This window comes from Rosa chinensis, chromosome 4 (assembly GCF_002994745.2).
Source record: "Rosa chinensis cultivar Old Blush chromosome 4, RchiOBHm-V2, whole genome shotgun sequence".
NCBI lineage: Eukaryota > Viridiplantae > Streptophyta > Magnoliopsida > Rosales > Rosaceae > Rosa > Rosa chinensis.
The window spans coordinates 8,416,297-8,428,799 of NC_037091.1; positions in this window are offsets into that span (position 1 = coordinate 8,416,297).

The following is a 12,503-nucleotide window of genomic DNA, read 5'->3' on the forward strand; positions in this document are numbered from 1 at the left end:
AACAAAGATGCATTACAACTATATATAGCATTAGCAAGTTAGAGTAGATATCAAAACAGATGATGATCTACATCTATCAATTAGTTGTAACTGAATGCTGGTACTATAAGTTAGATTGCTTTTGATTTTTTCAGCTATTGGGGAACTGATAGTATTTTTTGCTTGCTACTTGTACCAAGTAATTTAGTTGCTTTAGTATGCTTACTTGCATGAAGGATAATTCTTACTTCAATGTTCAAATTGAATAGATAAAAGAAAGAAAAGAAATGATGAGGACACAGGTCTCAGTAAAAAGAAGAGAAACCAGAAACCAAAAGTTACATGGCAGTTGTGAAAAAAAAGTAACAAAACCAGAAAAGCAAGAAGCAATACTCGGTATAAATGCCATACCATGTCTATCCTAATTTATATCGAAAAAAAAATTATAAATACTATGATTCATTCCCTATTGCTGTCCCGAGCTAACAAAGTAATTTGCCTTTTGGAGTTTTGCAAGCTTCACTTCATCCAAATACAAAGACTGCAAATTGATATCTAAATTACATAGACATTGATCTCTAAATCAGTAATAAAACATGGATATTTTAGGCCTCTAAATATTGAATAATCACCAAACTTATGCATTGCAGGTCCTTCTCTAATTCAATTCTTCTACATAAATCAGTTGCCAAAAACAGAGTTTTTAGCACAGAAGTAATTAGTCCATGATTACTATTTGCTATCAGTTAATAATCACTGTCATAGTAATATTCAAAGAGTGGAATGACTATACAAACTGATTCCAAAGTCAAAAACTATACATGAGTATGTAACTTACAAATCTTTACATCAACATCAATGAAAAAGTGCAGCTGCCTTGAAGAATTGATATGTACAATACCACTTTACACATCTGCTTTCAAGTAACCAAATATGCATAACCATATATGCTTTTAGTCCAAAAATTCATCTAACAAATCTCAACACAAATCCATGGTGGTCATACAGTTCAAAAAGATTGCTATACTTCCATGTTTGGCTAGCAATTCTCTCAATAGCATATCCTGTAGTTGAAATTAGCTCTAGAAAATCTTGACTTCTACTTTTGGAAAGGTAAAGAATATATGATTCTTGATTGATTTGGTACAATCAAATATAGTAGCACATGTATTATCCAAAATATATATATATAGTAGCATGTTAAAGTAAAAATGGATTGGAATTGGTCTACTCATTTCATTCATAACCCCTTTATATAGGGATAGGATTACAACGGAAATATCAATTACATTGATGATACTAAATGCTGATTGAGCTGTGATTTGTAATTGCTTGATTCCCTCTTCGTCTGTTTCTTTGACGAAGGCACATAATGTGCTTTTCCTTTAACACTCCCCCTTGTACCAAGTCAAAGACGAAATGGTGCATGAGTTGTTGCCTCACTAAAAACCTTGCCAAGTAACAATAAAAACCCTGTGGGACAAAAATACACCTTGGTCGAAGGAAAAGAGCACAACGCACCTTCTACATTTGAGAATGACATTTGTGTGTTAGACTCCCCCTGACGTCTACACCTCCCCCTGATCTTTACATTAATCAAGTGAGTTTGGAAAGTCTTCGCATTCCTATGCTTTTCACATGTTTCTCAACTGTGGTCTTAGGCAGTGATTTGGTGAACAAATCTGCCACATTCTCCTCAGACCTTACTTGATTCACTTGAATCTTGAGGAGGGTCTGTTGTTGCTGATTGCAGGAAAACTTTGGCGATATGTGTTTTGTATTATCCCCTTGATATATCTTAGCTTCATTTGTTCGATGCAAGCTGCATTATCTTCATAAATGCAAGTAGGCTCTTCAGTGGTAGAACTCAAACCACTAGTCCCTTGAATATGTGTAATGATAGCTCTTAACCATATACACTCACGAACCATCTCAAGTAGAGCAATGATCTATGAGTGGTTCGAGGAGGTAGCCACAAGGGTTTGCTTGGTTGATCTCCAAAATATCGCCATGTTCCCAATGGTGAGTACATAACCATTTTGGGAACGACCTTTATGTGGGTCATAGAGGTACCCAGTATCAGCAAAACCAACCAAAACGTCATTTGGTGTTTCAGTGTAGTGAGTGGCGCTTTCGCCATCAACATTTCCTTTAGGGATTGCAGTTCCATATGCGGTCCCTCTTGTCTCTCTGTAGGGAAAGAACAGTCACAAGTCAATGGTCCCTTTTAGGTATCGAAGATGTTCTTGATACCATTCCAGTGACGCTGCGTTGGCGCTGAGCTAAATCTAGCTAACAAGTTCACTGAGAATGCAATGTCTGGTTGAGTAAATTGGGCTAAGTACAATAATGTGCCTATTGCACTTAGATAGGGAATTTCAGCTCCCAACACCTTTTCGTCATCTTCCTTTGGACGAAATGGATCTTTCCTTGCATCCAAATTTCGACCGATCATGGGAGTGCTAGCAGAATGTGCTTTGTCCATGTTATTTCGCCTGACTTTTGGACATACGCAGACTGGTGGATTAGTATTCCACGAACTCGGTGTTCTAGTTCAAAGCCTAGAGAGAATCGAGTTTTCCCAGGATCTTTCATCTCAAATTCGGATTTCAAGTAGCTCGCGGTTTCTCTTATTTCATCAAGAGTACCTATTACGTTCATATCATCGACATATACAGCTACAATTGCAAATCCGGAACTTGTTTTCTTTATGAATACGCAGGGGCATACTTCATCGTTCTTATATCCCTTCCCAATCAAGTAGTCACTTAGACGGGTATACCACATCCGCCTGGATTATTTCAATCCATAAAGTGAGCGTTTCAACTTAATTGCAAACGCACTCCGTGGTTTAGAGTCACTTGACTTGGGTAATGCAAGGCCATCAGGCACTTTTCATATATATCTCTGAATCTAAATCCCCATAGAGATATGTAGTAACCACATCCATGAGCTGCATTTCCAATCCTTCGGAAATTACTAAGCTAACTAAGTAGCGGAACGTTATAACGTCCATTACGGGAGAGTATGTCTCCTCGTAGTCAATTCCAGGGCGTTACCTTGCGCTACAAGGCGAGTCTTGTACGTTAGGACTTCATTCTTCTCATTACGCTTTCTGATAAAGACTCATTTATGTCCTACAGGCTTTACACTTGGTGGGGTTAGCACTACCTGACCAAATACCTATCTCTTTGTCAGAGAATCTAATTCTGCTTGGATTGATTCATTCCATTTAGGCCAATCTGCTCTTTGTTGACATTTTTCAACAGAGCGTGGTTCGATATCATCGTGCTCTATGATTCCTTGAGCAACAGTATATATCATCAATGTGTATGGAAGATCTTTCTATCAACTCATACGCACTCTCGTAATCCTTTGAGATTTCTTTGTTCTCTGGAATCATTTCAAACATCGGAGCGTCCTCCAGTATTGATTCATGGACATAACTATAATCAAAGATAATCTCATGAGAGAGATTCTATACATTGATGATTGGTTTGTGCCTTACTCACCCTCTTCTTCGTTGGGTGAGTGTCAATCGAACCAAGTGACCTCCCCCTCTTCCTTGGGGAGCCACGGCCTCAACCACACCTCCACTAAGTGCAGTTGCAGTGCCTCTATCTGTGGCACCGTGCCCCTTGTTGGGGACTTCTAACCTTGCAAGCACATTTGCAGCTGGTATATGTGATCTCGTCACTTTTGCGATATCAGTAAACGTATCAGGCATCGAATCTGCTACGTTCTGAAGATCGATTATTCTTTTCACTTCACTTTCACTTTGTGAAGTGCGGGGATCAAAATGAGACAGAGTGGGGACAAACCACGACAATTCATGTCGTTCCCTTGGAAAATCCTTTTTCCTATCTCCCCCTAACGACGGGAAGACTGTCTCATCAAAGTGACAATCCGCAAATCTAGTGGTAGAGAGATCGCCTGTCAAGGGTTCCAAATAGCGGATAATTGTTGGGGATTCGTATCCAACATAAATACTTAATCGTCTCTGAGGACCCAGTGTAGTGTGCTGTGGGGGCACAATAGGCACATATACTGCGCAACCAGATATGCGTAAGTGTGAAATGTCAGGCTCATATCCAGTTACCAACTGGTACGCAGATAATGGTTGGCTAGCAATGGGTGTGAAACGAATAAGTAAAGTTGCGTGCACTATTGCATAACCCCATGCAAATATAGGCAGGTTGGTGCGCATAACCAATGCCCTAGCCACCATCTATAGCCTTTTGATGGTGGCTTCTGCGAGACCATTTTGTGTATGCACATGGGGTACAGGATGCTGTACATCGATCCAAATAGATATGCAATAATCATCAAATGCTTTTGATGTAAACTCTCCAGCATTATTAAGCCTTATAGACTTGATAGGGTGATTAGGGTGGTGAGCCCTTAAATGTATAATATGTGCTAGGAGTATTGCAGCATTTCTTGTAGACAATAAAATGACATTTGACCAGATTGTCGAAGCATCCACCAGAACCATAAAGTACTTGAATGGTCCGCATTCTGGATGGATAGGTCCACAGACATCTCTTTGTATCCTTTGTAAGAATGGAATGTTTTGTTTTGTATCTTTAGCATAGGAAGGTCTCAATCCTGTTTTTGCTAAAGAGCAGGCTTTGCAAAACGAGTGATGTGCCTTTGAAATAGTCAATGAGGCATAATGGGAGGGAGGTAGTGCTTCTGGTACTTCAGAAAGCAATGACTGCATTTGAGCAATCCTAGAACCGACACCTTGCAGTGTGGCGGATTTTTCTCCCATTTTTCACTCGAAAGAAGGGATGTCCGTGTGAGTTCTTGAAAAATACGGATCATCATGTCACGACCTCGGTGCCATAGGCGGTCATGCAAAAGCCTGTATGAGTCAGTGTGCCACATTTCATTGTTGGTGACAGTATAGGATTCAATGATCCGAATAGTAGTGAGGTACAGTCCACTAAATTGACTCATAAGTTTCTCTAAGATGTGCTTCCTTCCACAGTCATTAGATGTAATATCAAGGTATTCAGTTCCATTCTCACGGTGTGTTTTTACATGATAACCGTTGGCACAAGATGCTTTGAAACATTAACAAGGTTCGATTAGCTCTTGGTGCATACAGAGCGTTTTTGACTTTAAATATATCTCAGATTCTTTAGAGTAATTTTATTGTAGTAGAATGATAATCTTTTCATTCTAATAATAATTTTTTCTCTAGATGTATTGCTTTACATCTTTATATTGCAATTTCGAACCATGTAAATATGTGTATAGAAAATAAATTTGAATAAATTCAGTGCTTCAGAATAAAATTTGAAATTTATTATAAGCCAACAATAAGCAAATCAAGGTCTTTGTTCAGAAATCTAATTCATCAAACCATTCTTTAAGACCAAATAATAGTCTAATTAAAAATGAGGCATTATGCCTTCACAACTATCTTTGGAAAATAAATAGATAAAGCAGGTCAGTCAAAATCTAGTGCATCCATTGACTGAGCAAGTTCCTTGTTGCCATTGAGGTCTGCAATTGTGAGGTTGACATCTCGGTCATGGCCTCCTTCTTCCATATAGTGAGTTTCTTGTTCTTTAAAATCCCTATATCTCTTGTAAGTGGCTGCAACTATGTTGCTTGCTTGGTAGTTCTTGTACCAATGCCCAATGATTCCACACCTATAGCATGGTTCATTGCCAACTCTTTCCTTTTGCATCTTGTTTCCATGATCCCCATGTCCCTTTCCACGTGGTGCATGGTTGCCACGTGGATAGGGATCAGCACGTCTAAACCCCCTTGCATTGGAGTTATTTCCCACCTTTCATTTTTTCATAATTAGCCTCAGGAATTTTCTTTGTCCCAGTAGGCCTGGCATTGTTATTCAAGAGAATCTTATTTTGTCTCTCAGCCACTTGCAGTAGGCTTATCAACTTATTGAAGGTTATGATTCTTTTGTTGTCATACTCCAACTGATACTGGTTCGCTAGTATAAAAGCTGAAGTAGGAAAGGTGGTAAGAGTCTTGTAGATCATATCATTTTCTGTGATTTCCCTTCCACAAAAATTTAGACGTACCTTTAGGCGCAACATGTCCTTGTTGAAGTCATTTACCCTTTTATAGTCAAGCAAGCGGATTTCATTCCACTGAACGGTCAGTTCTAGGAGCAATGTGTCATGAATGTTCCCAAAACGTCCCTTAAGGGCATCCCACAGTTCTTTGGGTGTCTTCAACTGAAGGTATTCCCAGCGGAGGCTAGGATCAATATGTCGCCTCAGAAACATTAAGGCATTTGCTTTCACCTTATCAGACGGTCCATCGTCTTTGGGGTTAGTGGGAGTTTTGATGGTGGCAGTGTAGTCTCTTGCCACAAAGGCAGTTTCTACATCGAAAACCCAACGATGGTACTCAAGTCCTTCTGAGTCCAAAATGTCAAACTCAGGTCGAGTTGGATCAGCCATCTACATAAAACAAGAGGGAAGATATAAATTATGCAGTCATAAAGACATCCACGTGAATTATTTTCCAAACGTATGAATTAGATTTCAAGACCAAGATTCGTAATGGTCACATTTTTTTCGATGCTACGTGAAAATGCATTATCACTGTAAGTATGTATGTATAATGCTCATGAATTTTCATTATCATGGCAAAATGGAGTTTATATGTTGTATAGCATTCTAAACAAGTAATAATCATAGTACGTAATAAATAATAAAAACATAGCATATATTAAAATAAATTACATGGCATGCTCAAATTTCACAAATATATACCAAAATATATGTCATACATAATACTAGCAATAATATATCATGCGTAAAATAAGCAATAACATAACATAAAGGCATGCTTAGGAATATATAAGAGTAAATAAAATTCACAAAACATGCTCACAATTGCATAAATAATATATAATAAAATATATATGGCATGTTCAATATAAAGTATAAACTATAGCATAATTAAAACATGTTTAAACATAATTATGTAAAACATAAATAACAAGGCATGCTTAAAATGATTAAAATTACCTAACTAAACATGCTCAAAAAGGTCTAATTATAAAAATATATCAGAGTATGAAAATAAATAAATAAAGAAGAACATACTTGTTGTCGAGAAAATAAAACAATCCTAATACACGCGCGTGTTGATGCAGGCGTGCATAGCGATGTTTTTGGACTTGAGAAAAACTTGGCTGCTTCCTTTTTTTTTCAGCAATGGGCCTTGTTTTTTTTTCTTTTGCTTTTTTTTCTCTTTTTTTTTTTTTTTTTTTGTCTGGGCCGCAGGGCCTCTCTTTTTTCTCTGGGCCGCAAGGCCTGTTTTTTTTTCTTTTCCTGGCTGGGCTGCAGAGCCCTTTTTTTTTTAATTACCACTTTTTTTTCTTGGGCCGGGTCACACTGTTTTTTTTTTTTTTTTTCTCTTTGATCGTCTTCTTCGTTCTGGTTTTCTTTTCTCTCTTTGACGTAGCAGGTTGAAGACACACGGCAGAGGAAGATGGAGGTCGGTTTGGACGAGGCCGCGCCGGTGATTGGGGCCGAGGCTGGAGGGATGAACGAGCCACGGGGCCGAGGCTGGAGGGAGCGCGCTACAGCGACGAGATCGGAAGCTTGCTGCCGCGATTGGTGTTGCTGCAAGGCTGGGATGATGAACGAGCGCAAATCTGGGCTGGGCGAGGGAGCAGCGCCGTTGCAGGTGGGTTGGGCTGCGACTGCAAACGCCGGAGGTGCAAGGCGGAATCGTTGGGGTCGTTGCTGGAGGAAAACGAAGGTGAGCGACTGGAAACAAGGTGGGCTGCAGGTGATCGACTGGAGAAGATGAAGTCGATCTGGGACACTGGCGAGCAGGAGCAGGACGAGGCCGCGCCGGTGAGCAGGATTGGACCGCGTCAGAGCTGGGAACGGAAACCGGACCGAAATCCCGTCCGGGTCGGGTCGAGGTGAGGTCTGTGTGGGGCTTGGGTGTCCAGAGGGGAAACGTGGGTGTCCAGAAAAGAAATTCATGCTTCTGGGTTTTGTTTTCTTCTGGTTTCGATGGGTAGAACAAAGAAAATTAGGATTTTTTTATCTTTGGCTATTGGCTCTGAGCGTGCTGATAACGTGTTAAAGTAAAATTGGATTGGAATTGGTCTACTCATTTCATTCATAACCCCTTTATATAGGGATAGGATTACAACGGAAATATCAATTATATTGATGATACTAAATGCTGATTGAGCTGTGATTTGTAATTGCTTGATTCCCTCTTCGTCTGTTTCTTTGACGAAGGCACATAATGTGCTTTTCCTTTAACATAGCACAGGTATTACAAATTACCAACGATGCAGGTTATCCATCAAGCCAATGCACAAATTTTAGAACGCCCTCAATATCATATCCTGCTATTAAAGGAAACTCGTGTTTAGTGTGAGATTAATAGCACATAAATGTAATAGCACAGTGTATATGAAATCAGTGCCCTTTACCTTGTAGACTGTGGGATCAAGGATGTTTCAATGTGAAACAAACCTTCTCTCATTCAATGAACCCTGTTTGTCTCATATCATACCGTCTAAACGCAGCTGCAAAAGGATTTCCACCATAAATTAGCAGATGATTGTAGATTTAATAGGATAGTATCAACTCTCAAAGTTCATTTTTTTCAACTTTCCAACAAAAGACATTGCAGTTTGACATAGAGAGGAAACTAAAATTGGAAAAACATAAGTATCATTACCCCATTGTAGGAAAAAAGTAAACTTACATGCAATTGTTTCGTATAGGTGCATTGGGGTGATAGATATCTAATGATCGAACAAATTCTCCAAACTCAATAACCCCATTGCGCTTGACATCAAGTAAGTCAAAAATCTAACATAAATAGAATTCAGTATGTAAACTATATTGTAAAAAAAAAAAAAAAAAAAAAAAGATGGATATGGAACACAACATATAGCTTGGATGCAGATTGAATTAATAGACCAAACTATTGCTTTAAGAGATCCTGCACTATAGTAGTATTTGTTTGTCAATTTATTGCAAATTACATCTAAGAACCATTGATTAAGAAAACAAAAGCAAAACTACAAAACCAATTACGCAGATTTCTCCTCCTGCCTCAGCCCAAAACACATTAATGAAGAACGATGCTCTTCCTCCTCACATCAAAAACCCAATAACCCAGAATTGCCTCCCTCCTCCTTGCTGATGACAAACCCAATATCACAACCATAAACCCCTGCATCATCGAAACCCCAAATCAGTCACATAACCAAGATATCTACATAACTTGAAAATCTAGATAGAAATTGAACACAGCAGCGCACACAATCACCCACAAAACCAAATTCAAATGCCAAAAAAATCCAGATAGATAAACCCACATTCATATGCACCACCCACCCAGAATTGCATGCACCGAAATTCAAAACCCAATCAACCGCACCCAAAATTCAAGCTTACCTTCCCTTTTCTGTCTTCTTTCCCTTCTTCCTCTGCTCTCTTTGCTCTCTCTGTCTGTCAAAACTCCACAGAGCAGTACGGCAGGTGTCGAGGCAAGAGACAGAAGGCAGGGGCAAAATCGTCTTTTCACAATGTCAGCTCGGTTTGAGCCGGCACTGTTACTAAGCCGATGAACAGTTAACTGAGAATTAGTATATAGTAAATATGTAACAACTGGTATTATTTATATGTATATGCTCGTCTTCTTTTATTAATGTTCTGTTTCGTTTTTTATGTTCTGTTTTGTTTTTGAAAGAAATGGTTTAGTGATATTGTTTGTTCATGCTTCGATGGAGGGAGGTCCATTCAGTTCTACGATTAATCAAATATATCCATTTCATAAGTACCAATCATGAAGGCAATATGTTTGGTTATGCTTGCATTTAAATCTGCATCAAGTTGGTTTCCCAAAAGAATTCTACATTACACAAACTAACACAAATTGGCATCCCAATATAACTCTGCATTATACAAATTGGTTTCCCAAAAGAATTCTGCATTATACACAAACTAATACAATCACAAATTGGTATTCCAAAAGAACTCGGCATTATACAAATTGGTTTCCCAAAAGAATTCTACATTATACATTTCACAGAAGGAGAAGGCAATTGTACAGACACTCTTTTATAACAATTATCCTTGATTCATTAAGCTAGTAACCGTCTTCTTTCTGGTTTCTTCAAGTTCAAACAGTCATATGCTGCTTGGCCAAACAACTCTCTGAGCTCTTCCAGTTCTCTCGCTGCCACCATCAAGTCTCAATGACACAATTAGCTTTAGAAATATTATTTGGCTGAAATACTAGATACAATGATCACAACATATGAACAAAACTAGTTCATATATATGCAGTTTCTATAAAAATATTGTCTTTGTAAATTTGCCTACATACTACATACCATAAGACCAAGGCAAACAAGACCTACCAACTACATATTATAATCACATCTTGACACGGCAAACCTAGAATTAAGAGAGAATTATGACGACAATCATATGAGAAGCCCAACAACAATTCCTTACAATCAGAGTAAACAACAATAACGCAACTAAAACAGATACAAATTCTGCAGGACAATACGACATGACTAGAAATTAGATAATGAACTTTTACACACAAGAAACCCATCAATAGAACACCCGGCCCTAGAAATTGAAACCATCAATTGAATCCCAACCAATCTCGTTCCATCAATTAAATCAGAACCAATCCCAAAAGAAATTTAGCAACCACCAAAACCCATAAGGACCAGTCAAAAACTTAACACAGAGAGAGAGAGAGAGAGAGAGAGAGAGAGAGAGAATATTCTCTCCGTTGATCTGCTACCACGACGGGCTTGAAGGCAACGACCATCTGGTGGAGCCGGCAGAAGGCGGCGGAGGAGGAGGAGCTGCCAGTTTGGGCCCAGGCGAGGTCGAAGTTATTGGAGAAGAACTTTCCGCGGGCGGTGGTCATGAGAGGACAGAGCCGGGGAAGGATTGGAACTTGGCGTCGGCGAGGGAGGAGATGATGGGGAGGCCGAGGCGGAGAAAGAGATTCCCTAAGCGCGATGTTGAGGAGAGTCGAGGTTTTTGGGAGAAAAGTATGGGGTGTATTGGATTTTGATGTCAAACACTACGTGGCACCATGTAAACCATTAGATGTTGTTTTTACACAGGTCATTACGTAGTTGAAAGCTTAAGTAGGTTAGGTAGATTAGAAAGTTAGGAGAGGATCCTCTCCCTTTTTTGGGAGTGTTAGGCTCACACTCACCCTAAGTGTGGCACACCTACTCTCAACTTGCCACGTGTATGGATAAAGACTCACAGAAAATATAATCTTTCTATTTACATTCTTTACCCCTCTTTAGATTAAAAAATAAAAGTAAAAACTCTCTCTTCACTCTCAGTCTCTCTCTTTCTCTCCTCCATCGTCTCACCCAGTCTCTGCAACGTTCTAGTCACACTCGCATGACCCATTTCGCCATTGAAGCACTTGTGGACTCCAAAATCAAAATTGGTTTCCTCTCTTGCTTCTCATCGTTGGGATACTCTCTCTCTCTCTCTCTCTCTCTCTCTCTCTCTCTAACCAAACCTCTGTTTCAGAAACTTAACATTCGTTTCTGGGTTTCGAACACTTAGTTTTCTCTGTTGAAGGACCCAAATGGGTTTTCTCTTTGTTTCTCTTCCCTGCATTTATCCTTTTTTTTTTCTTTTTCCAATTTTGTTTAGACGTTGTCGGGGTCGGAGCTCCGGCTACTCTCCCACCATGACAAAGGCCTTAATGGGATCGGGCTTTGATCGATCGGCTATTAGAGCAGCTGGCCCAAATTAAAATCACGGGGATTATTTTCAAAAACTGGAGAAATGCAATCCCAGATAAAAAAAAAAAGTCTGAAAATTCAACCGAATCTTATAAGTTTAGGGCTAAGAGATGGCGGCGGAGGACTCTTGATCGCTGTGGGCACCTACGGCATTTTAGGCGGAGGCGGCTGCAGCGGCGAGGACCCTAGAGAGGTCGGGGCTGGGGTGAGAGAGAAGATAAAAGAGTTTGGATGAATTTAGGTAGGAGTGAGAGAATAGATACATGTTTTTAAAAATAAAAAAAAAATTTTAACAGGGATAAAGAATGGAAATAGAAAGATTATATTTTTTTATGAGTCTTTGCCCATACACTTGGCAAGTTGAGGAGTGAGCGTGGCTGATACACACTCAGGTGAGTGTGAGCCTAGCACTCCCCATATTTTTTGTCAAATGTCAAATTGTGCAGTAGACCATTATTGGTAATGGTGTTGGAGTTGGACTATCCGATGAAACTAGCTAGTAGATTCGGAGAGTAATTTTCGGTAAATCTATAACAAATGCATACCGCCATTAATTAGGTTTGGCTGACTAACACTAATTCTGTTGAAGCTTTGATCGAGTCAAGAGCCCGAGTGATCGATGTACAGCACACCCTTTTATGTGGAAAGATGCGGTCTATATGACTTGACTAGTTGAGCAGTTGAGGGCCAAACTAGGAGTTACAGATCGAGGTTGAAAATTCTCAACCCATGGGATTGGATTGAGCTAGAAATG